Source organism: Solanum stenotomum, chromosome 4 (assembly GCF_019186545.1).
Source record: "Solanum stenotomum isolate F172 chromosome 4, ASM1918654v1, whole genome shotgun sequence".
Classification (NCBI taxonomy): domain Eukaryota; kingdom Viridiplantae; phylum Streptophyta; class Magnoliopsida; order Solanales; family Solanaceae; genus Solanum; species Solanum stenotomum.
This window is the reverse complement of record NC_064285.1, coordinates 25117026-25144812: the sequence shown is the minus strand read 5'-3', so window position 1 is coordinate 25144812 and position 27787 is coordinate 25117026. Positions and strand designations below refer to the sequence as shown.

Genomic DNA, 27787 nt, shown 5'->3' with positions numbered 1-27787 from the left:
TCTTTCAACTGCTCTTTCAATTCCTTAAGCTCAGCTGGAGCCATTCTGTAAGGAGATATAGAAATAGGCTGGGTATCTGGAAGGAGATTAATTCCAAAGTTGATTTCCCTTTCGGTAGGAAGTTCGGGAAGATCTTCTGGAAACTCATTAACTACTGGGACTGACTCAAGAGTTGGGGTTTTAGAGCTTGAATCCTTAACCCGAACTAGATGATAGAGACAACCCTTAGAGATCATTTTTCTAGCCTTAAGGTAAGAAATGAATCTATCTGTAGGCGCTAAGCTACTACCCTTCCATTCTAAGATTGGTTCATCTGGAAACTGAAAAACAAACAATCCTAGTTCTATAATCGACTGAGGCATAACATGAATGTAACCAATCCATGCATAGAATGACATCGAAGTCTACCATTTCTAACTCTACAAGATCTGCAGAGGTGACTTTCTGGGAGACTGTGATAGGAAAATTTATGTATACCCGTCTAGCTATAACTGGGTCACCAACTGGAGTAGAGACTGAGAAGGATTCTGAGAGAGTTTCTGGACTAACATTAAACTTAACTGCTAAATAAGGAGTTACAAAGGNTTCTATAATCGACTAAGGCATAACATGAATGTAACCAATCCATGCATAGAATGACATCGAAGTCTACCATTTCTAACTCTACAAGATCTGCAGAGGTGACTTTCTGGGAGACTGTGATAGGAAAATTTATGTATACCCGTCTAGCTATAACTGGGTCACCAACTGGAGTAGAGACTGAGAAGGATTCTGAGAGAGTTTCTGGACTAACATTAAACTTAACTGCTAAATAAGGAGTTACAAAGGAAAGAGTAGCCACTGGATCTAACAAAGCATAAACATCAAGATTAAAGACTCGTAACGTACCAGTAACTACATCAGGAGAATCTTCCTGATCCTGGCGAGCCTGAAGAGCATAGAGCCTGTTTTGGCGTTGTCCACCACCTGTACCAAATGAGTTACCCTGCTGAGTCGGGCGACTTATTGAAGCTGCTCATGTTGTTGACTGAGCTCTACCATTGCCTCATTGACCCTGTTTAGAAGGACAATCCCTCAACTTGTGACCAGACTGACCACACCCAAAGCATCCTTCCTTTCCTGCAAGGCACTCACCCGGATGGTTTTTACCATATTAGGGTAAGTTGGGTAGGTTTTGGTACCTGTACCACTCCCCTGAGACTTAGAGCCCGATGCCTTACCTTTCTGATCTTGTCTGAACTTGGAGGACGGAACACTAGTTGATGAAGGTGTTGGAGCTGAAAATTTCTGCTGACCCTACGAGCGATTTCCACCACCTGACTTCTGTTGAGAATACTCATAGTTTCCAATCCTAGCCTTCTTGTTCTCCTTAGCCTATTCCTTAAGCTTATAACCCTCAACCTGTTGAGCATGAGTCATGAGCATAGAGATGCTCATATCCTCAAGTAACATGGCATTTCTACACTCTATCTTTACCAAGTCTGACACTCCATATAGAAACGTATTCATTTGAGCCCTAGAATCAACAACCATGTGAGGAACATACCTGGAGAGTTGGGTAAACTTGATCCTATACTCTTGGACTGTCATGATACCTTGCCTTAAGTTCATAAATTCCTGAGTTTTTGCCTCCCTTAGCTCTCTTGGGAAAAACTTGTCCAGAAAGGTCTCACTAAAGCAATCCCAAGTCATAGGAGTTGCATTTGTATCTGTGTTCTATTTCCACTGAGTATACCAGATATGAGCCACATCCTTAAGTTGGTAAGATGCTAACTCAACCCGATCATTCCCAGTTACATGCATCACTTCAAAGATCTTCTGGACCTCATCAATGAGTATTTGGGGATCCTCACTAAACTGTGATCCAAAGAACTCAGGCAGATTCATCCTAACAAAATCTCGCCCTCTAGCTGCAGCTGACCCAACATTAGCATCTGCATGACATGGAACCTGATGATTGTTCTGGTTGGCCACACTCTGAGCCAACATCTGAATGGAGTTCCAGAACTTTGCATTCAAAACTTCTTGATCTGGGACTGGAGGAGCTGCGTTTGCGTTCCTGGCATTTACATTCCTGGCGTTAGCTCTATGAGGAGGCATGATCTAAAATGTAGAACGTCGAGTTAGAACGAAATTAGATCATACCTTACGCACGATAAGAGTAACAAGAAAATAAAGATTTTTCCTAAATCACTTTGTAGCCTCCCTCTCATAAGATGTGATACGCACTACACACCCATGAAAAGGACTCTACCTAGTGTGGCTTTTCATACATCCTAGGACACTTAAACCTACTGCTTTGATACCAAGTTTGTCACACCCCGAGGCTACCCCGTGGACGCGGACACGGAACCTAGGATCACAAGTGACCCCAAGTTAACCCTACTAGCATGACATGAGCATACTAAGAATAACAATAACTAATGCAGAATTTAATGATAAAGTAAATCTAAAATGATGGGGAATACCCATGTACTAAAACTGAACATATGAAATCTGATAGTTTAATACAAAAGAAATATCAAACTCGAAAGACTAAGCTGAATCTAACTACGTCTCAAAATAACCTCTAACTGACTAGAAATGCTGGGACATGCCCCAGCTAACTCTAGCAAAACTATAACTAAAAGACTGAAAAATTGAAAAATAACATGACTATTGTACTCGAAGAATGAGGACTCACCACTGAAGATGTTGAACTGGAGATCAGGAACCGATCTAAGCGTGATCTGGATGCTGAGAACCTGGACTTACATCACGAGAAGATGTAGCGAAGGGTATGCGTCAGTACTTGAAAGGTACTAAGCATGCATAATAGAGTAAAGCTGAAATAAACATATAACTGAACAAGCAACAAAGCAAGAGTATCATCTAAACATCATATAGATATTGCATACTGAGCTGACTGAATGCGATGACCAAATTTATAACACGCTAAGACTGAATACTGACTGTACTGAAATGTGGTCAATGCAACGAAGTCTCACTGAACAATGGGAGCTACTAATAACCGATAATAAAACCACATGAGCTAAATGTGGAGTCTGATGTATACGCCCTATCGAGAGGACCCAATACACCCAGCCAAAGGTATAGAGGCATGCTGGTGTGATCACTAAAATGATACCCACAGAGGGGACTTACAACCTACGTGGCTCGTAGTTCTGGGACTATAAGGGTGACTGACCCTAGTCCAACTCGGTATTATACTGCTCCCAATAGATTAAAAGGATTAACACATTTTGACTGAATTTCTGTAATATACTAGATAGCTCAAAATTGACATGCAAACTGAGAATGCACAATTATATACTGATAATGACACATTCAAAACTGAGGCATGTATATCTGAAATACTACAATGTCTGACCTAGCATGTGTAATTTAAGAACTAAAGAACTACCAAGCTAGGGTTTTGAAATTCATGCAAGAAACCAAGTAATAACATGATAATCTGATTTGGAACATTAAATTAACTAATTCATGATAATCTGCTGAAGTTCTAGAAACCCTAGGTCTAGTTAATAATAGGGAATCAAGAATCTGACTGAATTCAAGGGACCTAATGGGTGAAAGGAACTCACTAGTGAAATCCCACGTACCTGATGATGAATTCCACGGAGAAATCTTTCGATTTTGGGGTTGGAACTGATGGAATCTTGTTGCGTTCTTGACTCATTTCTCCTCTTAGCGTTCTAATTTTTCTTAGTTCTGAAGAATGATTTGACTTAGGTAAGTTCTAGTTATGTTTCTAGGCTAAAACTAATCAAAACCACGTAGTTTAGGGTTAAAACGACGTAGTTTAGGGGTCCAAAGAAATAGGAAAAGACCAAAAGACCCCCGACTTAATTGTTCTCAGGGTCACCGACAGACTGTCGATGGACTGATGGTCCGTGCTGGTGAACTGTCAATCGTGACTGGGAGCTGATTTCCTGGGATCTTATCCACGGACCGTGGCCTGGCCTACGGACCGTAGGTCTGGCAGTGGGTTGACACTAAGACTCTTTTCTAGGTTGGCTTTGAGGAGGGGTTGCAATTTCATACCACGGACCACCAGCACGGGCCATGGGTCACCCTAAGATCCATGGGTGGCAACCGTGGGTTGCACCTGTAACTTCTGAAAACCTGCATTTTGGGTCTGTTTCGATATGGGGTGTTACAAAGTTAGTGTGTCGGAACGCAATACCCGATCCATTCAACAAGCCACAATCACAATCACAAGTATGTTCTCAGATCATACAATCAAGTCATGATTCATGATATTCATCATTCATCCATCCTCACATACAATTAGTGTGATCAATAATGCAAACATTCGTATACATACTTGTATTATAATAAAGTAAGAACAATCATGCATCACACAACATGAAATCACAACCATCATCTCAACCTTATTCCACAACTAGGGTTTTCTCCTACGGTATATGTCTAATGTACCACGTAAGGATATATGCATAATCAACCCTTGTTCGGTTCGCAAAATCCTAAGCATGAATTCTACCATCAATTTTATCATATTACGCAGTGAATAACAGATTCATAACTACTCAATAAATAAACCTAGCCTACCTGGACGCCAAGAATTCGCAGAGGGGTTGTAGATGAATTCCTAGTTTTTCGAACGACGGAACGGTGGATTTGACCAAGAATTTGCAAGCTATCGCAACTCCCACTCTAGAAATCTCTTGCTCCTACTTTCCCAAGCTTAGAGCAACTTTTTAGAGGGTTTCTGAGTGATTTACGTCTAATTTAGGTGTTTTTGAAAGAGGGAGAAAATAAGGTTTCGCGTTATTTACATTATGTCTCACATATGCCGCCCTAGCACCAGCTTACCCCGTTGTGGCGCCGCCGCCCTAGCGGGATCTGGCCCGCCCTGGTGGGACAGTGGCCTAGTAATTTCCCCAAAGTTTTTGGTTTATCTAAGTAACGACGGTTCGGGTCGTTACAATAGATACGAATTTACCTCTCGTTCATCCCCGAACGACTAGTGAACGGATCATCGCGCGTCTTATCTCGATGTATTTTTACACCAATGAACTGACGCATTACAGAATCACGACAGATGGAGGCTTTTTCAAAAATGGAAGCATGAAAAGCATTAGACTCAAAGGGCCGGTTAGGAATTTGAGGCATTACACGAAGAACGAACACGTCCTATTTAACACAGTCTGACCCCGCCAGGGCGGCAGCCTTTCCGCTAAGGTGGGGCCGCTATGGCAAGGGATCTCCTACTAAGGCAGGGGATAGGAGGAAGAAAAGGGGTAAAAGGAAATATTTTCCCATTTCTCCCTAAACTTTCAAACAACTCTCCAAAATCCTCCCGATCACCCTCCTCCTATCGTCAAAACAAGGTAATTTTTCTTGTTCATTGCGCTCTTTACTTCAATACTTGATTAACAAAGATTGCATGATGCTATTTAATTGATTGAAAATGGTTTTTTGGGTAGTTGTTCAAAAATGAACTTGAGTTGCTAGTTTGATAGAAGAACATATCATGGGAACTTTCCTTACGTCCCCCACATCTCCACAACCTTGTGGGAGTAAGAATTTCTTAAAAATACGGTCGAATTAGCGCTAAAATGGGTGGGGGAAGTTGTAAAGTCTCTTGGTGTAAACCTCCAATTTAGGCACAATTTGGTAGTTATTTTGTCAATATACTAGCATATTTAGGTTCTAGGGTACTTTATATACTCTGATCTGCTGAATATTGTTAAAAACAAGAATTTTGGGATGAAGAGGTGCCATGATTGCGCCTAGTGTTCATGGCAGGGTGGCCTTCATCCCGCTATGACGACCTCCCTCATCCCATTCTGGCAGAATTTGGGCCGTTGTGGCGGGATTTGGGGATCTATTAGCCTAAATCCCTTAAGGATAGAAATTTCCTTTTTTCCCTTAACCCGAATATTTTCTAATCCCATAGTGTTCTGACATATATATATTCGAAACTTTTGCAGGCTTTTCTAAATGGTTGGTCTTAACAAAGAAAATCTACCCTTCGTTCGGTTTCCCGATGCTGCTAGTCGAGAATGAGACCATGACTACCGAAACAATAAGTTTTGCTGCGAGAGGGGTTTTGTCCTGCTGGGTTTAGAGGGAAATGCGCCCACATTTTACGCCCGTCTCATGGAGTTTGGCTGGGTGATGAGTCCACGATTTGTACTCTTTTAGGGCTTTATTTTGATAGATTTAGTGTCCTCAAATGCATATTTTGTCTCAACAACTGATGAAAATCGTTGAGTTACAGATATTTGGAGTTAGACACTGAGCATGGACACTATTGGGCAGAAAGGAACAAGGCAGCTGAAAAGAACGAAGAAAAGATGGCCTAAGGATTGCCTAAACCATTAGGGGAGTCGGCGAATGGCTATGGTCTCGCCTAATGTTCCAATGTGCCAAGCTCTGGAGAAAATCTAGTCGGCCAGATAAAGGTTCAGTCGGCGAGTCACCGAACAACTCTGTGATGCAGTACTCCATCGCCAAATGCTACAGAACTTGAATTTGCTGAAGGCCAATACAGAAAGGCGAGGAACTAGACCGAAGGGCGGATCGCTGAGTGGATCGGCGATCCCAACTAACTGTGTTGAGTGGTCCTTCGCAGCACACATTTTGACAACTATAAATACTTGTTTAAATTTTTAGCTTAGTATCAGATTTTGTATGCAATCAGTATCAAACATTATTTTCAGTTTTTAGAACTTAGAGTTTTGGAGACTTTGTTCCTTAGCTTTGAAGATTTGAAGATTTCCATTTCTAAGCAATTGGACGTGGGTATTGAAGATTCTTCATCTTAAACATGTGTAAAGATAAAATCTATCGTACCAATTTGATGGAAACACATTTCGGTATCGATTTCTATCTCTTTACTATGTCAAGCTAAAACCCCAATTCTTGGGGTGTGAATATGTGAATATGGGTTGAATTTACTACTGGATAATCCTAATAGATAGTTATTTTGTTATTTAAAGGTGATTTCGTTCAGTAGTTGTGTTGGAATTTAATGGAGTTGTAGTTGCAAATACAATTTTATCTTCGTATTTTTGACTTGCTCGAGAGAGAGGTTTTAAAACCAAAACTACTGAATCGATAGTCTATGGTTATTGGGTTGTCGTGGGATCAGCTTGAGAGAGTGAATCCTAAACCCTCTCCCACACATTCAGCTCGAGAAAGTGAATTGACTAAGGCGAAGATTGTGCTTCATTGACACTTATCGGTGTTCGAGAGAAACCGATTTGATGAGGGGTAAATTGTTCGAGAGAAAATTTACCCCCACTAAATTCTAGCTTAGTTACCAATTTACAGAGATTTACTATCAATACCATTTACCCGGTTGTTTATTTTAGCCCATATTCCTATCACATCCCAAGAATCCCATCTCCATATTTGCATTTTCATTTTTAGTTGTCATTTTAATTGATAATTGATTACAAAACCCCATTCGATAATTGACATTTGTGTCACCCTTTAATTTGATATGTTTTTCTTCGTAAATGTTTATAGCTATAATTGACTTGAACACATTCTGGCTTTTCTCTTAATTCTCAGTTACAAACCACTCACTTAGGACTTGACCCCAACTCACTAGTTGCGTTATATTACTATTGAACGACCGTGGACGCTTAGTATTGGATGAAGCACCCGGATATATCAAGTCAAATGGCGCCACTGCCGGGGAGTGGTGCTAATTGAGAATTCTTATTTAAGTGGAATTTTGTTCTTGTTAGTTATAGTTCTACTTACTTAATTGTTAGTTTTGTTTTGCTTGTTTGTATGTTGAAAACAGGAAGTATGAGCGTAAACGGCAGCAATGGCATCCAAGTAGCCCATCAAGACGACATCGAAAACCTCAACGATGTCAACGAGCCTCATGCTAATGACCCCCATCTCATATCATCATATCCAAGCAAAGAACAACTTTCACATTCACAGTTAATTCAGACAACAAGAAGCACGCATTCACATTCATGATTCATGGCTTTCATCATTCATCCATCCTCACTTATAATTAGTGTGATCAATAATGCAATATTCGCATACATACTTGTATTATAATGAAGCAAGAACAAACATACATCACACAACATGAAATCACAACCATCACCTCAACCCTATTCCACAACTAGTGTTTTCTCCAACGGTATACATCTAATGTACCACTTAAGGATATACGCATAATCAACCCTTGTTCGGTGCACAAAATCCTAAGCATGAATTCTACCATCCATTTCATCATATTACGAAGTGAATAACAAATCCATAACTACTCAATAAATAAACCTAGCCTACCTGGACGCCAAGCATTCGCGAGGGGTTGTAGATGAATTCCTGGTTTTTTGGATGATGGAACGGTGGATTTGACCAAGAATCTGCAAGCTATCGCCACTCCCACGCTAGAATTCTCTTCCTCCTTCTTTCCCAAGTTCAGAGCAGCTTTTTAGAGGGTTTCTGGGTGATTTACGTCTAATTTGGGTGTTTTTGGAAGAGGGAGAAAATAAGGTTTCGCATTATTTACATTTTGTCTCGCCTATCACGCCCTGGCGCCAGAGGGATTTTGGATGATTTATGTCTAATTTGGGTGTATTTGGAAGAGGGAGAAAATAAGGTTTCGCATTATTTACATTATGTCTCGCCTATCTCGCCTTGGCGCTAGCTTACCCCGTCGTGGCGCCCCATCCTGGCGGGATAGTGGCCCAGTAATCTTCCCAAAGTTTTTGCTTTTCCTAAATAACGACGATTTGGGTCGTTACATAAAGGCACAACTAACAATAATTTTGTGATGCTCCATTCTACTTTTGACACTTGAATAGTGAACCTTTTTTTTTACTTTTTTACCATTCTTATTCTACTCACTCTTCTTTTCTTTCATTTTCTTTTTCTTTTTACTCCTAGTAAATATACAACTCAACTATATAATTAAACAATTGATATAATTAATAAAAATGTTAATAAATATTTTTGGTCAAAATATCTGAAAATGTTCTTATGATTGAATATCAAAAATAATTTATCATTCAATTTTATTTTTTTTAATCTAAATACCCAATTAGGTTTATTAACCAAAAATAAAATAATAGTACATCAACCAAACCCAAAAGTGGTTCGGGTCCAAAAATAAAAAGAGAAAAGAAGAAATACCTATAGCACTAATTAGAAAACAAAAAAGGAAATAATCAAGTACAATAGAAAGGCAAGAGCTTCAAGAGGTTTCCAAAACCCCATTTCAAGTCCTCATCTTTCAATAGCCGTCGCGTTGAAGCTCTGTATCCATGGCTTCCTTGACACTACCATACCCGTCCGACCTTCATCTTCTACAAACAATATCATGTCCGGCTTGTAATCACTTAAACGCCAAAAATCTCACAGGCGTCATGATTCGTTATCAATGAAGACTTCTTCAACATGAATGTGGTAGATCTTTGCTGGAATGGAAGGTATGTAATTGTGAGCTTCGCACCCAAAAGGAATGAAATTAGATAGTCACTGATTTGAAAAAACACGATGACCTATTACGCCTTTTACCTTATTTTCCAACTTTAATTTTATCTTCTCAACAGATTGAACCCCAAAGGGGTTAATACCGTATGTTAAAAAGATGAAATTCCAGCTGAAATGATTAGGTAGCTTACCAATTGAAGCAAATCATTTGTACTCTTAAGATTTGTTTTCTCAATATCATCGCATCTTGTAACTTGTGTTCTATATTCTCCTAATTCACAGATTCTGCCTATTGCCTATTTCCAATTGAATGATTGTTTGTACTGATTGAAGTATATCATCTGTACTCTTAAGTGTTGTTTGCTCAATATCATAGCATCATGTAACATGTGTTATGTATTCTCCTTATTCTCATATTTGACATGTTGTTTATTTCCAGTTGAATGGTTGTTTGTACCTATTAAGGTGCTTCACTTATGTTATAGAATTGTTTCCTTCTTGTACCTACAAAATCAAAAGCAATGTTAGCAAAAAAAATCCGCTACTGAATTCCCTTCTCGATATGAATGCATTACTTCCACTTTTATTTCCATCATTAGTCCATTAATGTAGCCTACATCCGGAGATATTAACCAAGGGGCCTCCCAACTTCGACCTAGTATTTTCTAAGCCATTAATGAATTTGTTTCAATGATCAGGGGTATTAGGTTGTGTTCAACATAGTAGTCTATACCCATTCTAATAGCTTTTATTTCCACTTCAATAACTGAGACATTCTCCATCACCCTTCATTCAACATATATCATTTTTCCATATTCATCTATTACACAAAAAGCCATTGAATTTGTCAGTATTGCTTTTGAATTTACCCCTAGGAGGGTGTAGCCACCTCACAGTCAGTCGAGTATACCCTTCCAGAAACTTCACAATCAATGGCCAACTCTTTGGGATATCCTTTAACTATGGACATCTGTACCTAGTAAACAAATGGACATTTCTAAGAATCTCCAATATCATGCTTTGTCTAGACATACTACAACCATGCTTGATCACATTCCTTCTCTTCCAAAGTTTCCATATTATAAAATCAAGAACTACTTTTAATATTGGTTTTAATTTAGTAGTATAGTCAGCCTTCCACCATTCCTCCAATGTTTGTTTGAGTTGTACCACCTGAAAATGCAGACATGCAGCCTTATTGAACAACCCTCCAAATATGATATGAGTCCGTACATTCAATAAATAAACGTACAAATGTCTCTTGTTCATTACTGTTACAACAACAACATATCTAAGAGTTAGTAATGTCTCTTCTGATAAGAACTTCCCGAATAGGAATTCTCCTAAACCACGACCTCCATAACATGAATGGCACCTTAAAAGGTAGTCCCTTCACCCATATATTCAATATCTTCTCAATAGGCTCCTTTCTATTTCTACATAAATCCTATGCTGATTTAACCTTAAATTTTTCAGACCCACTAGACATCCACAAAGGTTTGTCTCTTTCCTATGAAGGGGTTAGATTTACCAAGATTCTAGTAATATTATTACAAGTTTCCTCATCAAGAGTAAGTTGTAAGACTGTCTAGTCCCATCCATCCTCATTAAACAACTGATTAACAGATTCCACCTGACTCTGATCATAATTCAAATTCATATGATAATGTAGGGATCCCAATTGAGTCCAATTATCAAACCATACACTAACATGTCTATTCTTTGGTTCCCACCATATCTTTTGATCAAAGAATTCTCTTGACAGTAACATATTCTTCCATACTTGAGATCCATCTTTCCATTCTACTGTTTATGGCATATGCCTCTTACAATACTTATTCCACATATAGTTAGACCATAGTGTATTAGGTGTCCTAAATTTCCACCCTAACTTAGCAAATAAAGTCCTAGAGAGGTCAAATAAAGACCTAAATCCCAATCCTCCTTTTTTAGGCACACAAATATCCTTCCATGCTATCCAGTGGGTAGATCTTCCCTCCTCTTTGAAGTTCCATCGAAATTTAGCAAACATTATATGAATATCATGTATTACACACTTGGGGGGGGGGGGGGGGGGGGGNGGGGGGTTAAGGATATATTAAATATAAATAGGGATGCTCTTAAGCAGACTATTTAATAAAATTGTTTTACCCCCAAAAGTTAGAAGCTTTCCCTTCCACAACTGTAACTTTTCTTGGATCTTCTTTAATAATATTGTGAAATGTACCTTTTTCTTCTTAGCATGACCAATAGGGCAGCCTATGTATGTCAAAGGAAATAAACCTCTTGAGAAACCAGTGATCTCTTTCACCAATTGTCTAGAAACATGTTTTGCCTTATTATATAAATAATATGAGCTCTTATGTTTATTAATCAATTGTCCTAATTGTTCCTCTCTTTTTTTTTCAAAACTCTATTATAAACTTTAATAATTTTTTGTCTATAACTGCAAAAAAATAATTGTATCATTTGCTTAAGACAGATGATTCAATTTATCACTCCATGTAGGAAATTCATAGCTTTTATAATCATATCTCTCAAATAATTAATTCATAGCTCTAGAACACTTCTGTAGCCAATATATAAAGAACAGGTGATAAAGGATCTCCTTGATTGATCCCTCTTGTAGAATGGAAAAATCCATGAGCCTGCCCATTAATAATAACTAAATACCAATTATTAGCAATAAGGCTACAACTCATGTCTAGAATCTCGGCATCAAGACCCATCTTCTCTAGGATTCTGATAAAAAAATACACTCTACGCTATCATATACTTTTCCATATGCAGCTTTATAATCACATTATTAGGCCTACCCCGTAGCCTTATATTAGATATAACCTCCTGAGCTAGCAACACATTTTCAGTGATATTCCTTTCTTTAACAAAGCTAGATTGATTTTCTTATATCAATTTGGAAAGATAACCTTCAATCCTATCATGAATCAATCTGGAGATGATTTGTTTAAGAAGTTACTCAGACTAATTGGTCTAAGATCTGATAAGGGCTGGATAATTTTTAGGTATTAGAATCAAATTGGTATGAGTAATAGATTTTGGTAGAGACACTATAGAAAAAGGCATGCACAGCCTATATTATATCAGGGCCTACAATATCCCAACATGTCTGATAGAAACATCCAGTAAAACATTCAGGACCACAAGCACTATCAACATTAGATTCAAAGACCATGTTTTTAATTTCTTCTGCATCAGGTAGAGCTTTGAGAAACTCATTATCTTTCTGGAATATTTGTGGTTGGATACCCTGTAATAGAGATATTTCCTCATCTATATCTCCACTAGTGAATTTCTTTTCAAAAAAGCAAACTCCTTACCTTATGATCTCATCATTTGATTTTGTCCATGTGTCATCTTCCTTGAGAACTCTTCAATGTAAGTCTTTTCCTTCTTCCCCTAAAAAGGCCATGGAAAAATTTAGTATTTATGTCTCCTTCTTCAAACCATTGTACACTAGCCTTTTGCCTCTAAAACTCTTTTTTATAATGAAGATAAAGCTTTAACTCTACATGTGCTCTTTGTAATATTGATGTGTTATCTGGTGAAGGATATCTTGAAATAATTTCTCTTTAATCATCACAATCTCTTTTCTTATAGTCAATTTCTTAAAGATATCTCCGATCTTCTATCTACTCCATAAGGTCAAAGCCTTCTTGATCCTTTTTTGTTTCTACTTCAGCTGAATGAAAATATTATTTGGTTTTCAGACACCTAGTTTTGTTGAACAACATTTTTGAAGTCTTCTCTTTTAGTCCAAAAATTCAAGAACTTGAAAGGTTTTGCAATAGGAGTATTTCCCACCCCCACAAGTAAGGAGTAAGGGGGCATGATCAAACCATATCCTAGCTAGGTGTTGTAGTTTAGTGTTGCCATAAATCTCCAATAATGAATCATTAGCTACAACCCTATCTAATCTCTTAAAAATACATGCCTCATCCACTCTGTCATTCCACCAAGTAAAAGGATTTCATGAGAAATAAACATCAGACAAATCACTTGAGTTAAGACATAATGCAAAATCCTCATATTCATGTGGATAAACAAACAGTCCACCAAGTTTTTCTTCATCTCCAAGGATTACATTAAACTCACCACCCATCATTTAAGGCATATTGAATTGTTGATCGATTGAGGACAAATCTACCCTTAGACTTTGTCTCTCAATATTAGAGCATTTAGCATAAATCACAATAGCTAATATGTGATTTCCATGTGAGTTGTAAATTAAAGTCAATTGTTGATCAGAATCTGTTACTACACCTACTTGAATCAGGATTCTAATGATTTTGTAGTAAGAGGTACCAGATCCATTGAAGATATATATAATTGATGCAGTGTCGCTATGTTGGAGACAACAAGTGTAGACAGTGCATTGTAAATTCTTGAATGGAGGACTGTCATGGAGGAGGAGCATAATATGATTAATAAGAATAATACATGGGTACTTGTACCTAGACCTCCTGACAAACAGGCTCTTGGAACTAAATTGGTTTCAAGATTAAGTTGAATTCAGATGGCACACTCAACAAGTACAAAGCAAGGCTGGTTGTAAAGGGGTACACGCAACAGCATGGAATTGATTTTCATGAAACCTTTGAACCAGTTGCAAGGTTTGATGCGATCAGATTGCTACTTGCAGTTGCAGCACACCAAGGGTGGCAAGTATTTCAATTGGATGTTAAGTCCGCCTTCCTTAATGAGTGTCTTGAAGAGAAAATTTATGTAGAGCAGTTTGAAGGTTTTAAAGGAGTTAGAGATTAGGTATATTTGTTAAGAAAAGCTCTTTATGACTTGAAACAGACACCTAGGGCCTGGTATGCACGGATCAATAGCTACTTACTGAATTTGGCGTTTAAGAGAAGTTGCAATGAAGCAACCTTGTATATTAGACTTCAAAATGATGATTTGGGGTTTGCATTTGTTTATTAGACTTCAAAATGCAAACCAGTAAGTACGCCTGCAGTTCCAGGAAAGAAGCTGATGAAGGAGGATGAGTTTGGTTTGGTCGATGCTTCAATTTATAGAAGTTTGATTGGTTCCTTGTTGTATTTATCAGCCATGAGGCCTGATATTATGTATGTAAAAAGTGTGATATCAAGGTTTATGTATTTACCAACTGAAACTCGCCTTACAGTAGCCAAAAGAATTTTGAGGTACATTCGAGGAACATTGATTATGTTGTGTTTTATAAAAGAACTATATCTATGAAATTGTTGGGGTTTACTGATAGTGACTGGGTTGTGTCGCAAGACAACATGAAAAGCACTTCAGGATATTGTTTCACTCTCGGATCAAGTGCCATTTGCTAGTGCACAAAGAAGAAAGGTTTCGTGAATCAATCAATAGCTGAAGCGGAGTACGTTGTTGTCTCCAGTGCTGTTAATCAAGCTTTATGGTTGAGAAAAATCTTGATTGACTAGGGGTTTCATCTAAGCAAAGCAACTGAAGTCCTTTATGATAACAATTTGTTGTTGCCATGGTAAAGAATTCAGTCTTTCAGGAAAAGACTAAACATATTAAAATCAAATACCACTCCATTCGAGAAGCTAAAAGGGAAAATGGAGTTCATATTTTGCATTGTTGTGGTGAAGATCAACTAGCTGATATTTATACAAAAGTGTTGCAGAAACAACGATTTGAGCTTGTTAGAGCTAAGCTTGGAGTATCCAGCAACACTTGCATCAAGGAGAAGTGATGAAGGGTGTTGTTTTTGTATGTGATGCTAAGTGTTTTCATGTTAGTACTTTTGTCCAGATATTCTTGTTATAACTCTGAATTAATTTTAATACAAAGTTCTAGAATGTAGAAGATACGGTAAGATGTGGTGGAGCTTGATTTAAGCACAAAATAGGGAGTCAAATTTCAGGATTTAAGGGATTTGACACCACTTTATGTATCTATATGTGAGATTTTGGCCAAAAACATCCTTTAACTATACCTAAAACTTAATGTACATCCTTCAACTAATCTATTGAACAAATATCATCCTTCATATATTCAAAACTTGGCAAGTTTCATCCTTCTGTGAAATTTCTGTTTACAAACTTAATTAGATCACACATCTTGTGCAAGCCACATGACTCTAACACATCAAAAATTAAGTCCCTCAATCCAGTAGCAAGCCTATTATTGGGTGTTTGACCATATTTTATTGTGAAGTTTTAAAAAGTAGTTTTGTTTTCAAAGTGAAAAATAATTTTCAAAATTGTGTTTGGTATTAATACAAATTGAAGTTGTTTTTATCTTTTTTTGGTGAATAATTTAGAATGAAAATACTTTTTTATTATTTTTAAAATTTTAAAAATTCTAAAATTTTATGAATGTATTTGAATGTTAAACTCCGGAAAAATATATAAAATATTCTTGACTAAACACCTAAGCTATTATGAGTTCGCTTTTGAATGTGCCAATTTTGTTCAGTGAATATGAGCGATAAAAGAAAGAGAAAAAACAACAAAGCTAGGTTGATTCTTCTTTTGTGTAGTGGTTGAGTTGTAATTATATTTGATTTGGGTATTGATTTTAGGAAGAAAAAAAAGAGGCCCTAGACTAATTAAAAATAGGGAAAAGCGTATGCCGGAATTTGTATAATAATTGGGAAATTATAAGTGACGTTGTGTGGAAAGAAATGAGAAATGACAATACAATATGTTGATTAAAAGTCTTCAACAATAATTCAGCAAGAAATTTTTGTTGGGTGTTGTGAAAATTGAGAGAGGGAACCGTAAGAGCATGTCATGTCACATACAAGAGAAGAAAATAGTCTTAAAAGAGTATTTTGATGGTAAACTTTAACAATCTCATATCAAAAAGCATAAGAAATACAAGAACAAAAAAATGAATGAAAGAATCTTTAGATTGCATTGTAAAAAGATACCATGAGGACGGAGGGATCTGTTAGTTTTCTTAACAGAGTTTCATATAAGAATGGAACTTGCTAAGGTTAAAATATATTAAGGATGTTTTTTGTTCAATTTGATAGTTGAAGGATGTATATTAAGTTTTGGCTATATTTAAAGGATGTTTTTGGCCAAAAACTCATCTATATGTAGTAAGCTTTTGTTGAATGAAAATATATGATCCCTTTCTCCAGATTATCTCTCTTTGTCAGATTTGTGTTTATTCTAGCTCTCAACTTTTAATAGCCATGATTTGAAAAAAATAGGGTTATGTAAAAAAAAATGTAACTTCTTTGAGTGTTGAAACATGAATAGATCATGGTTGCATCAACACATTGATTCGATTGATAAAATTTATTGTTTCCTCTTTGATTGATAAATGTAGATCCCCCCCCCCCCCCCCCCTGTGGCTGCATNCCCCCCACCATGTGGCTGCATTTAATTTTGACATCTTAATATGCTTTGGTCAAGTATTTAATATGTTGTTTTTATTAGTATTATTTTTCTTAACTTAAATTTCTTATTAATACTTTTATATCCTTTCTAGGATTTAGAAGTTGTTGGGGAAAAAAATTTTGCACAGTGAGAAGTTGGAAGCATACCATGATGAGTGCAAGAAGGACCGTTTGTTGATTAATGGAAAGAAAGTTTTTTTCTTTCTATAAGGTAATGATTGTAGAAACTTTCTTAGAAGTTCTGGTAAAGTGTGACTCTTTGTGTACACTTATTTTTTCTACATAGTTTAAAGTACTTGTTTAACTGTATATTTGGTTTTGATAACCATGTGTAATTAGCTATTATTATAGTTATTGATTGTCTACTTGTTAATGTGAACATTTGAGCATACCCACTAGGTTCAAGATTATTCTTAGTTTTAATTTCATTAATTTATTTTCAGTGTTTTCCTTCAAAGTTTGCTCGTTCAGTTCCACACCTAACTGATTGGGAGATTTATTTGGAGGACTCATGTGGACGGAGATGGATGGCAATAGTGTGCAACTATAATGGTTCACTTGCTATCCAACAGAGATGGGCAAAAATTTTCAGCTGAGCATGATGTGAAAGTGGGTGAATTTTTGGTTTTCCATTATGTTCCGGATGATCAGCACTTCATTGTTCAAATATTCAGAACAAGTGATTGTAAAAAGATCAATTTTGATAGTTACATTTGCAAAGGAAAACAAAATTAAAGGACTTATCAGGAAACAACTATCAAAATGGAAGGATCAAGAAAAACTCATCTATATGTAGTTGTTTCCTGATAAGTCCTTTCATTTTGTTTTCCTTTACAAATGTAACTATCAAAATTGATCTTTTCACAACCACTTGTTCTGAATATTTGAACAATGAAGTGTTTATCATCTGGAACATAATGGAAAACCAAAAATTCATCCACTTTCATATCATGCTCAGCAAAATTTGGCCCATCCCTATCGAATAGCAAGTGAACCATTATAGTTGCACACTATTGTCATCCATCGCCGTCCACATGAGTCCTCCAAATAAATCTCCCGATCAGTTAGGTGTGGAACTGAACGAGCAAACTTTGAAGGAAAACACTGAAAAGAAAAATGAAATTAAAACTAAGAATATAATCTTGAACCTAGTGGGTATGCTCAAATGTTCACATTAACAAGTAGACAACTAATAACTATAATAATATCTAATTACACATATGATTATCAAAACCAAATATACATTTAAACAAGTACTTGAAACACGGTAGGAAAAATAAGTGTACACAAAGAATCACACTTTACCAGAACTTCTAGGAAAGTTTCTACAATCATTACTTTAAAGAAAGAAAGAACTTTCTTTCCATTAATCAACAAGCCTTCTTGCACTCATCATAGTATGCTTCCATCTTCTCACTGTGCAGAATATTTTTCCGCAACAACTTCTATATCCTAGAAAGGATATGAAAGTATTAATAAGAAATTTAAGTTAAGAAAAATAATACTAATAAAAACAACAGATTAAATAATTGACCAAAGCATATTAAGGTGTCAAAAATAAATGCAACTTCAGGGGGATCACAATAACATACAACAATAACTTATATTAAGGCTAATCTCCAAGGAATCACCAGAAAAAGAAAAGTTTGTGTAGTTCTCCTTTCTTCGATTATTGAAAATCGTGTGTTATCAAACATGATCTACATTTATCAATCAAAGAAAAAATAATAAATGTTATCAATTGAATCGATGTGTTGATGCAACCATGATCCATTCATGTTTCAGCACTCAAAGAAGTTATTAACATTAAAAAAAAATTACATAACCCTATTTTTTCAAATCATCGCTATTAACAGTTGAGAGCTGGAATAAACACAAATCTGACAATACATGAAACTAGCGATTATAAGATGAAAGTTTCCCTTGTGGCAATACTAGTACATAACTTCTTGCCCTAATCTGAGGTTTTCTTCCATGAAATGAATATGGATGACTCTTGGCTGAGGGTAGGGGTGTACATGGATCGGACTAGTTTGACTTTTTCCTTTATCAAAAGGATCGAATTTTTATACTTATAAATCAAAACACAACCAATATACGGGTTATTTAACTTCAAATTTTTTGAGTTTTTTTTTTGAGTTCTTCGAGTTTAATATTCGGCCTTCTCTTTGAAAACTCATGAGAAGAAAATGGATTCTCCTTTCCTAGCCATAGATGAAGTTGATTTTTATGAAACGAAACTATTGTAACCTGCTAACTTGCTTTTCAATTTCTTAGAAGCTACTACTTAATAAAACAGTGTTCAAAAAGAGTACTAGTTAAATGTCTAAAAAGTTGGTAAGAGTACAACAAAATCACAATTTGATCATGGTCAAAATCATTTTAAGAAAAGACATCTAAAATTCAGAATCTACAAAAAGTGTTAACTTCTCTATGTCATGAATCTCCAAGTTTTCATCAACCCTGTGCATTAAAGCAAGAATCCATTGAGAAAAATGATTAATAAGAGATCACGGAGTATAAACGCACCACAATGATTAACGACGATGGTGCAGTATGATTTAAGGTTAGATTACACATAATTAAAACCTACAAATAGTTACAAGGCTATTTGCATTGCCTATGATTTTGAAAGTATATTATATTCAGAAAGTTCTATTAGTGTGATCTTAAGTACAGAAGATAAGAACTTCTTTAATCAGGTTCATCACCCGTTTTCTTTAACTATAACTAACTTCGACTAATTGAACATCTGGAAAAAGCCAATCAGGTGAGGCAACAAAGTAGGAAGTTGAATTATGAATGGAAAGAAAAGAAAAGAATTGAGGTAGCAAAGTAGCAAAAATCGTCAATCAATTGAGATCAAATCAATGATATCTTGAAAATGCTTAAGGCAAACTCTTTCAACATTGTTCACTTTAAAAAGAATCAAATTCTTCAATGATATCAATCGAACAAGTTGGCTAATCAATCCTCAAAGGTTAATCTATATATTCTAAAAGAAAAGAAAAGAATTGAGTACTAAATAAAAATTAAAACAGAATCATATTTTATCAAGATTTGAATTTATAAATTATCTGCTTCAATTTTCTAGACTTTTTCCAAAATGTCTTCAAATTTACATTCTTTAGAAGGTGATCATATCCAGAATGCTAATAAGAACTTCTACCATTTTTAAAGACAAAGAAGTTCGCTAAGTACTAAGAATTTGACCGCATGTATCAAGAGCAGACTCAGATGCAACAGTAGAAATAGGAATTGAAAGAATACCCCTTGCAATTTTTTAAATAATCGGAAATCTACTAGACGAAGCTTTCCACCAACTCAAGATATTGAAATCCTTGATCTTCACCTCATCGTTTGTCAACTATGACAGATTGGTTTTTCAATATTTTACTCATTTTTATATGTTTCTCCCACTGAGATTGCAACAAATCACCAAATTCACTCATCACACTATTGTCATCTTCAATATTGTCATTAGAATTTTGAGAGCAAGAATTGTTATAGTGACTATATAAGAGCTTTAAATTATCGTACATCTATAGATTTTAGTTTCCCAACAAAGAACCATATACCATGAAGAAAATATAGCTACAACAGCAACAATTAGTAACATATTCATACTCTCAAATTTACCCAAATATTTATCCATCTCAAATTTAATATTTGTTTTGTCATATCGATCAATCAAAATTAGATAATCATATTTGGTATATTTTATAATATCATTTTGAGATTAAAAAATTCATGAAAGAAAGTATAAAGAAACTTCACAGAAGCTCTTACATCCTTCAAATCACCTGCTGATGGATTTTTGCTCGTTGTAGTTGTTTCTCGATAATACTCTTGTCATCCCCATACATTTTTGTAAAAACTTTTTCAAAGTTTTATCTAATATTGTATATGTTGAGTTCATCTAGTTTCAACATCAAGACTCACAAAATCGCGAGCGTGCATCTATCCTAACTTTCTCAACAAATGATTTGGAAGAAGTAGACGACCTCACATATTTCACTGCACTTCATATACGAGAAAATGGGTCAATTTGCTACTCTAACTCCTTTTTCACAATTAAGTTCAAGATATGAGCATGTAAAAATTCATTTTCAAGTATTATTCCTTTCCAATCTTCAATACGCACCTTCAAATTTTTAATGGCAGCATCATGTGCAGTTGCATTATCCAGAGTTATGGTGAACAAGTTCTCAATGCCCCAACCTACTAAGCATTCATCAATCCCCTTAGCAATACTGTGGTCAATTTTTTTAAAAAAAAATAATTAATTAAAATTTTCTTTTGTAGATTTCACCGGTCATCAATGCAATGTTCAGTGACAACCATATAAATAAAATAATGGAGTTGTTGGTTCCTAATAAGCTCTTTAAACTTTTCTTTCTCTTCTTGAGAAATCCTTAAACCAGGTCTAGCAACAGTAACAAATTAATAAAATATTTCTCCCTCAACAACTCTAAGTGGTTGCTCATCAATGATTACAAATTCATTATGTGTTCTCCTGATCTCTTCCACATTGTACCTCACCAGTTTTAGTAGACCCTGGACTATCTTCTTCATTCCAAGCTTCTTTTGATAGATTTTAATGTGGTTTTCCACTTATCAACACACCTAAATGCTAGAGATTTGTAACATTTCACATTAAATATGTTCATAAAGTAGCTAGTATGTTCTTTTTGTGGTTTTTAGTTGGGCTATGTTGATGAGGAGTGACTTTGTTCATGGGTTGTTGAGATATCGTTAGCATAGTCGGAAGAATTAATGTTGATAATCATCTCCACATCTGGTCCAGAAGATGTAGTTTTCATTCCAAAAGAGAGTTATTGTACATGATAAAATAAAATTGTAATCAACTTTCTGATACTCCAAATATTTTTTCAAAATACCAAAATCATATATATTTTTTGATAGATTTAACCAGAAATTTTAAGAGCCCCTAAATCAAAATCGTTAAATATTTATAATAAATACAAAGTCCCAACACAAATGAGATCAAACATCTAACCCTTCTCACCAGACAAAACATTAAGCATAAATGAAAAAAATTATAAGAAAAATTTGAGTCTCAAAAAGATCACTCATGGCTATCCATAAATTGAACTGTCCAACCAATGAAATTAAACATTAGCAATAGAAGATGAGTTGGAAGCTACGTATCCAAATTCAGAAGAGTTGAACCAAACTTGAAACTGATTTGAGAGGAACTAAATGAGGAACTTAACTGCTTAAGAAGTATCCTAATAAATTGAGAACGAGGAGCTCAAGAGGAACTGAAAATCTACAATAGTGAACAATAAACCTAAAGTCAATAGTATGTAACTTTGTATATAAACTAAGGGTAAACAACAGAAATATCACTAGTTTAGTATCTAATTACCTCGGTTTTCTTCTGTTTTCATTATTACGAATTCTATCATAAATTAGACCTCAAATACATGTATTTGTTGCGGCCAAATATATATTACACAGATAGTCAGATACATACTCCCTCCGTTTCAAAAAGAATATCTTAGTTTGGCTTGGAACGAAATTTAAGAAAAGAAAGAAGACTTTTAAATCTTATGGTTCAAAATTAAAGTTATGTCAAATGTATCAAAATGTTCTTTAATCTTGTGAACTTAAACATGTCATGTGGAAAGTTGAAGTTAAAGTGTTGCCAAAAAAGGAAAGGGGTCATTCTTTTTTAAATAGACTAAAAAGAAAATGAGGTCATTTTTTTTAAACGGAGGAAGTATCATTTAATGTGTCTAATTAAGGGTTATAAGTGAAAGCTATTAATTAAGGAGAAAATTATGTTTATAACAATTTGAAGATATGGCATATCATTTCTCCTAAAATAAATAAAAACAATCACAATTCTTCTATGATAGATGACTAACAAAGTTCCTTTTCACTTCCTCTTTTCTTGTCTTGTTCAAATAATTCTTTCTTCTTTTTTTTTTTTGGAGTTTATAATTGTCTAATGGGGATGTTCAATTTTTAGGAATACAGACATAAAGCAACATTGTCATTTTATCATGACAACATGGTGGTGCTCAACGAACTAACATCCAAAAGCAGTGGAACAAAGATGAGATTAGTATTTATTATATATGCTACTATTGCGTTTGTAATGGGTATTTTAAACTAGATACAAGAAATATAAAATAATATTATCATATACATGTCATTATATCAGATTTAAAACATGATCCAATTTTTTCGAGACTGAAAAATACACAACATTAATTTCAGATATATATATATATATAGAAGATTTTCACAATCACGTTTAATCCTTCTCTCCTTCGTCTCTTTATCGTCGTCTCCGGCAAAAACGATTAGTTAATAGAGATACAACACACCACCATAAATTTACCAAAAATAGACTTCAAAAAATCCGTTGAATCATGGATTCGATGATAAAGAGTTTGTGGAGTCTTCAATGCTGAATGTGAATTGTTTGGCCGATCCATCGTTCAACTTCGGAAGTTTTCTTTGTAACAATTACTTCAATTGTAAAAAGGAATGGTACATATTAAGGTTTGGGTTCAGGAAATTTTGATGGTCGTGGTGATATCTTGAGAAGAAGAAACTGGATTATTCATTGTTAGAATGAAACTGTATGGTAAAATTCTTGAATTAGAAAGGAGGAGAGATGATTGAGTGATAAATATGGGAGGGGAGAATTAAGAGGGAGTAGTTGATTTGGAGTGAAAGAGTAAATTAATGAGATAATTCATCAATCCTAGTTTTGAAGGATCTGGGTATCTAATTGTATCTTCAATAATATATGACATAAAATATTTAAAGTGGTAATATATGTAATTGTTTTAAAATAGAGGTAATGTTAGGGGAACTTTAGTTTCGCATATAGCTACTCAAAAATACTTAATTACACTTCATAGCTATAGTTTGCTAATTATGATTCGTAGCTACATGTTATAGGGAGGAGAGTGGCAAGCGAGATTGGGAGAGGGAGGAGAGAGGCGAGCGAGAGAGGGCAAAGAGTGGGAGAGAGGTGAATTGTATATGTACATCGGTTAGATAATTATATATATGTAGCTGGTATACATATGTATTTGTAGATCTGGCGAGCAAGATTGGGAGAGAGAGGAGAGAGCAAGCGAGATTGGGAGATGAAGGAGAGAGGCGAGTGAGAGAGGATAATAATTTGTATAATTCGCATCTCATTTATATAATTCACGGGTACATTTGTATAATTTACCGTGTTTTTGTATAATTAATTATATAGTACGTCATAGATTATTATGATATATTTTTATAATATTAATCTAATTTTGATTTGTAAGCCTCCTTTAAAATATGCATGATACAGTATCTATTATTATAATATTAATTATTTAACATTTCATATTCTAAATTACTCAAACCAATGAGTAACTCAATGTCAATTAAATTTGGACTTTAGAGATGAACTAGGCGGAAACATCAACATTTCAGAAAATTGATGTGGAAATGCCCATTACTATGATGAGAAAAATTTACATATAGCAAATAAAAAATTGCTAATTGTATGCTATAGCAAACTTTGTAAAATTGCAGTCCGTAGCAAAATTATAGTTTGCTATGGACTTGTCTTTCTGTATATTCGCTTGTCATTTTTTTTTTATACATTTTGATAGTTTAAAAAAGAAAAGGGTGTTAATATCGGTTAGAAAAAAAAGGAAAAAAATCACTGAAGTCACGCACGTTCTGTTCCATTCGAATTCCCTTCCTTCTTCGTCGTCTTCAACAGTAAGAACTCCATTGTAACTCAATTCAGAAAATTGATCAAGCAATTGACGGTACTACACAAACAATCGAGATCATTGGACTGTAGAGATAGCAATAGGAGGTAATTTCATGACGGAAACATACTCTGATTTTGTTTTTTTAGGTCGAAGATGGTGTTCAACATGTATTCAAAATCAGATTTCCTTTTTAACTATCATCAATTTAAGTTGAATGTATATTGAGAGGTGTATATTTTGTTCGAAATAGAGTTTAACACTTATGATTTGTATAGTTAATTTATAATCTAGAAAAATTTGTGATCTGGAAATTTTCTGGATGAACTTGTTGATTATTTTGAATTTGTGATCGGAGATTCTCTCATTTCACAGTAATATTTGTGTTCGAATTTGTATATTTGCTTAGAGTTTATACGTATAGGTTTTCAGATATGATTCAGTAAGATATGTATAATACATATATGAAACTATTATGTGTATGTTTTATACAGTTATCTTCATCATAACACTGCACTTGTATGAAATTGTATAATTGTGTATAAAGTTATAATTTGTATATATAATTGTTTATATATAAATATATATGCAGAATGTGTATATAAACGTTTCTATGAGTATGTAATTGGAATATGTATATATGTGAATAACCGAAGTTGCTAGAATTTGTATAAATATACGTTATGTTTGTTGTTGAAATTCTTAATAGTATAAATGCATATGTACATATAACTTTTTTTTTATACAGAAATTTTGAAAATGGCTTCATTAGCTATTTTGGTTATGCATTCGAGTAGATGGGACAATGACAATTGTTACGTTGACTATACAATTGAGGGGGTGATTTTTAAAGAAAGTTCATCGTATAAGGAGTTGTATAATGTTATTGCAATGCAACTCGGTGTTGATACAAATGTGATTAAGCTGAAAATTGAGTATAAGGTTAAAGAAAGCAAAATGCCAATGTTGATTCACAACGACATGGGTGTTAGAGTGTATATCATGCTTAAAAAGGTTGCAGATGACTTCAACAAGTATCCAATTTGTATAAGCAAAATGGATAATAGTAGCAATATCACTGAACTGTGTGAAAGTTCAAATCAGGAGAATGATATGGTTACATCAATTTGTAATGATGGTATTGCTGATTTTGAGACTATGCAGCTATCAATTGGTGAATTGGTAGAGCCGTTTTGTGTCTTTGGGTCAGGGAGCTGCGATGGAGTCATTTCAGATCCTTGTAATAAGTACGTGGAGATTGACCAAGTGTATAAGAACAAAGCCACTTTGAAATCTGTGATGGAAAATTATGCAATTGAAAATAGATTTCAATATAGAACTGTGAGGTCAAATGCAATCAGGTAACTAGTTTATACAACAAATACATTAGTGTATATGGTGTTTTAGTTATTTGTATATTGATATGTTGTGTTGTATTTGCTGATGTAGTTATACGCTGGAATGTATTTCTGATGAATGTGAGTGGTTGATGAAAGCATCAAATATCAGCAAATCTGGAATGTTTAGGATCCGAGCATTTAATACAGATCATATTTGTCCTTTGAAGGATAAAGTGTATTCACAAAAACATGCAACAAGCAAGCTGATTGGTGGGATCGTTAAGCCTAAGCTTGTTGATCACAAGAGAAAATATACACCTTCTGATATTCGGAGTGATGTAAAGATATATTTGGGAGTTGATGTAAATTACTCATTGGCTTGGAGGGCTAAAGAAAAGGCTCTGATTTCATTGAGGGGCACCACAGCTGCATCTTACAGCAAACTTCCAGCATACTTGTATATGATGAATATTACATATCCAGGCTCGCATATACGTCTAAAGAAAACAGACAAAAATGAATTATTGTATCTTTTTGTTGCATTGAATAATTGTATACAAGGCTTTGATCATTGAACGCCTGTCATAGTTGTTGATGGAAGTCACCTAAGAGGACCGTATAATGGAATATTTGTGGTTGTAAGCACAATGGACGGAGTAGGTATGTTTCATTGTGTTTTTGAATGTATATTTTTGATTTTATGTTAATTTGTATGTAAATAAAAATGTAGGACATATTTTCCCACTGGCCTATGGTATCATTGATTTGGAAAATGACGCAGCTTGGTCTTGGTTTTTTGTACAACTAAGGGAGGCTTATGGGGAAAGGAGTAATATGTGTGTAGTCTCCGATAGAAATGAGAGCATCATAAAGGCAGTCACAAAAGTGTATAAAAGCGTGCCACATTATGCTTGTATGTGGCACTTGTGGTGTAATGTAGAGAAGAAATTTAGGAAGGCATCAAAGGAGCTAAGTCCTGTGTTTTATACTATGGCAAAGACTTGCAGTAAAGTTAAGTTTGATAGGTTGATGGATACTGTAGAAAAGGTTGATGTAGGTGTCAAAGAGTATTTGGAGCTAGCTGGATATGATAAGTGGTCAAGGTGTCATGCAGAAACTCATCAGGGATGGGCTATGACGTCTAACATTGCAGAGAATATAAATGTTGCATTAGTGTCTGCACGTGAATTACCAATTTTTAATTTTCTAGAAGAGGTTAGACTGATGTTTGGGAGATGGAATCATGACAACAAACACGAGGCAACCTGCACATTTACTCCGTTGATTGAAAAATTTCAGAAGATACTGAACGAAAATGAAGCAATGAGCACACGAATGAGGGTATGTTTTATGTATATGTAGTGTTAATTAATCAGTTATGCACACAGATAGAATATATATACAATTGCATAGACTTATACATAAATAAATCTATTTGTATGAAACAGGTTGTGCCGTCAACTGAATTATATACAATGTGACTGATGATGGTTGGAGTTTTGTGGTATGTTTAAAGAATAAAACATACAGTTGTGAAAAGTTTCAATACGAAGAAATACCATGTGAACATGCTTGGATTGTACTAAAGCGGAAAAGTTTAGTGGCTGATGGATATTGCTCGAATTTGTATAAACCAAAGACGGTTTTGAAGATTTATGAGATACCAATTTATCCATTGCCTGATGTAGCAGAATGGGTGATATCTGAATACATAATGTATGATGAAGTCCGGCCTCCAAAATTCAAAAGACCTCTAGGAAGGCCAAAAAATAAACCCCGTTCAAAAACAAAACGTGAATTGCTTGGTCTCAAAGGGAAGCATACGTGTAGCACATGTGGAGTTGCAGGTCACAATAGGCGTTCATGTAGAAACATACCTCAAGAAGTTTAAT

General features: G+C 35.0%; 1 protein-coding gene and 2 pseudogenes across 2 annotated transcripts in view; all 3 read left to right on the top strand.

The window, feature by feature from the left end:
* Window positions 1-429: 429 nt before the first annotated feature.
* The window catches only part of LOC125861893 (40S ribosomal protein S19-3-like), a 106415-nt gene continuing 79057 nt past the window's right edge, over window positions 430-27787 (top strand). The window contains exon 1 of one of the 2 annotated variants that reach the window (XM_049541806.1): window positions 430-434. The gene's annotated coding sequence lies outside the window, so the exon portion shown is untranslated. Of the gene's footprint in view, window positions 435-673; window positions 679-27787 lie in introns of those variants that run through there. The other variant, XM_049541804.1, reaches the window with a different exon arrangement.
* Window positions 26045-26905, top strand: LOC125861377 (uncharacterized; annotated as a pseudogene).
* Window positions 27030-27786, top strand: LOC125861890 (uncharacterized; annotated as a pseudogene).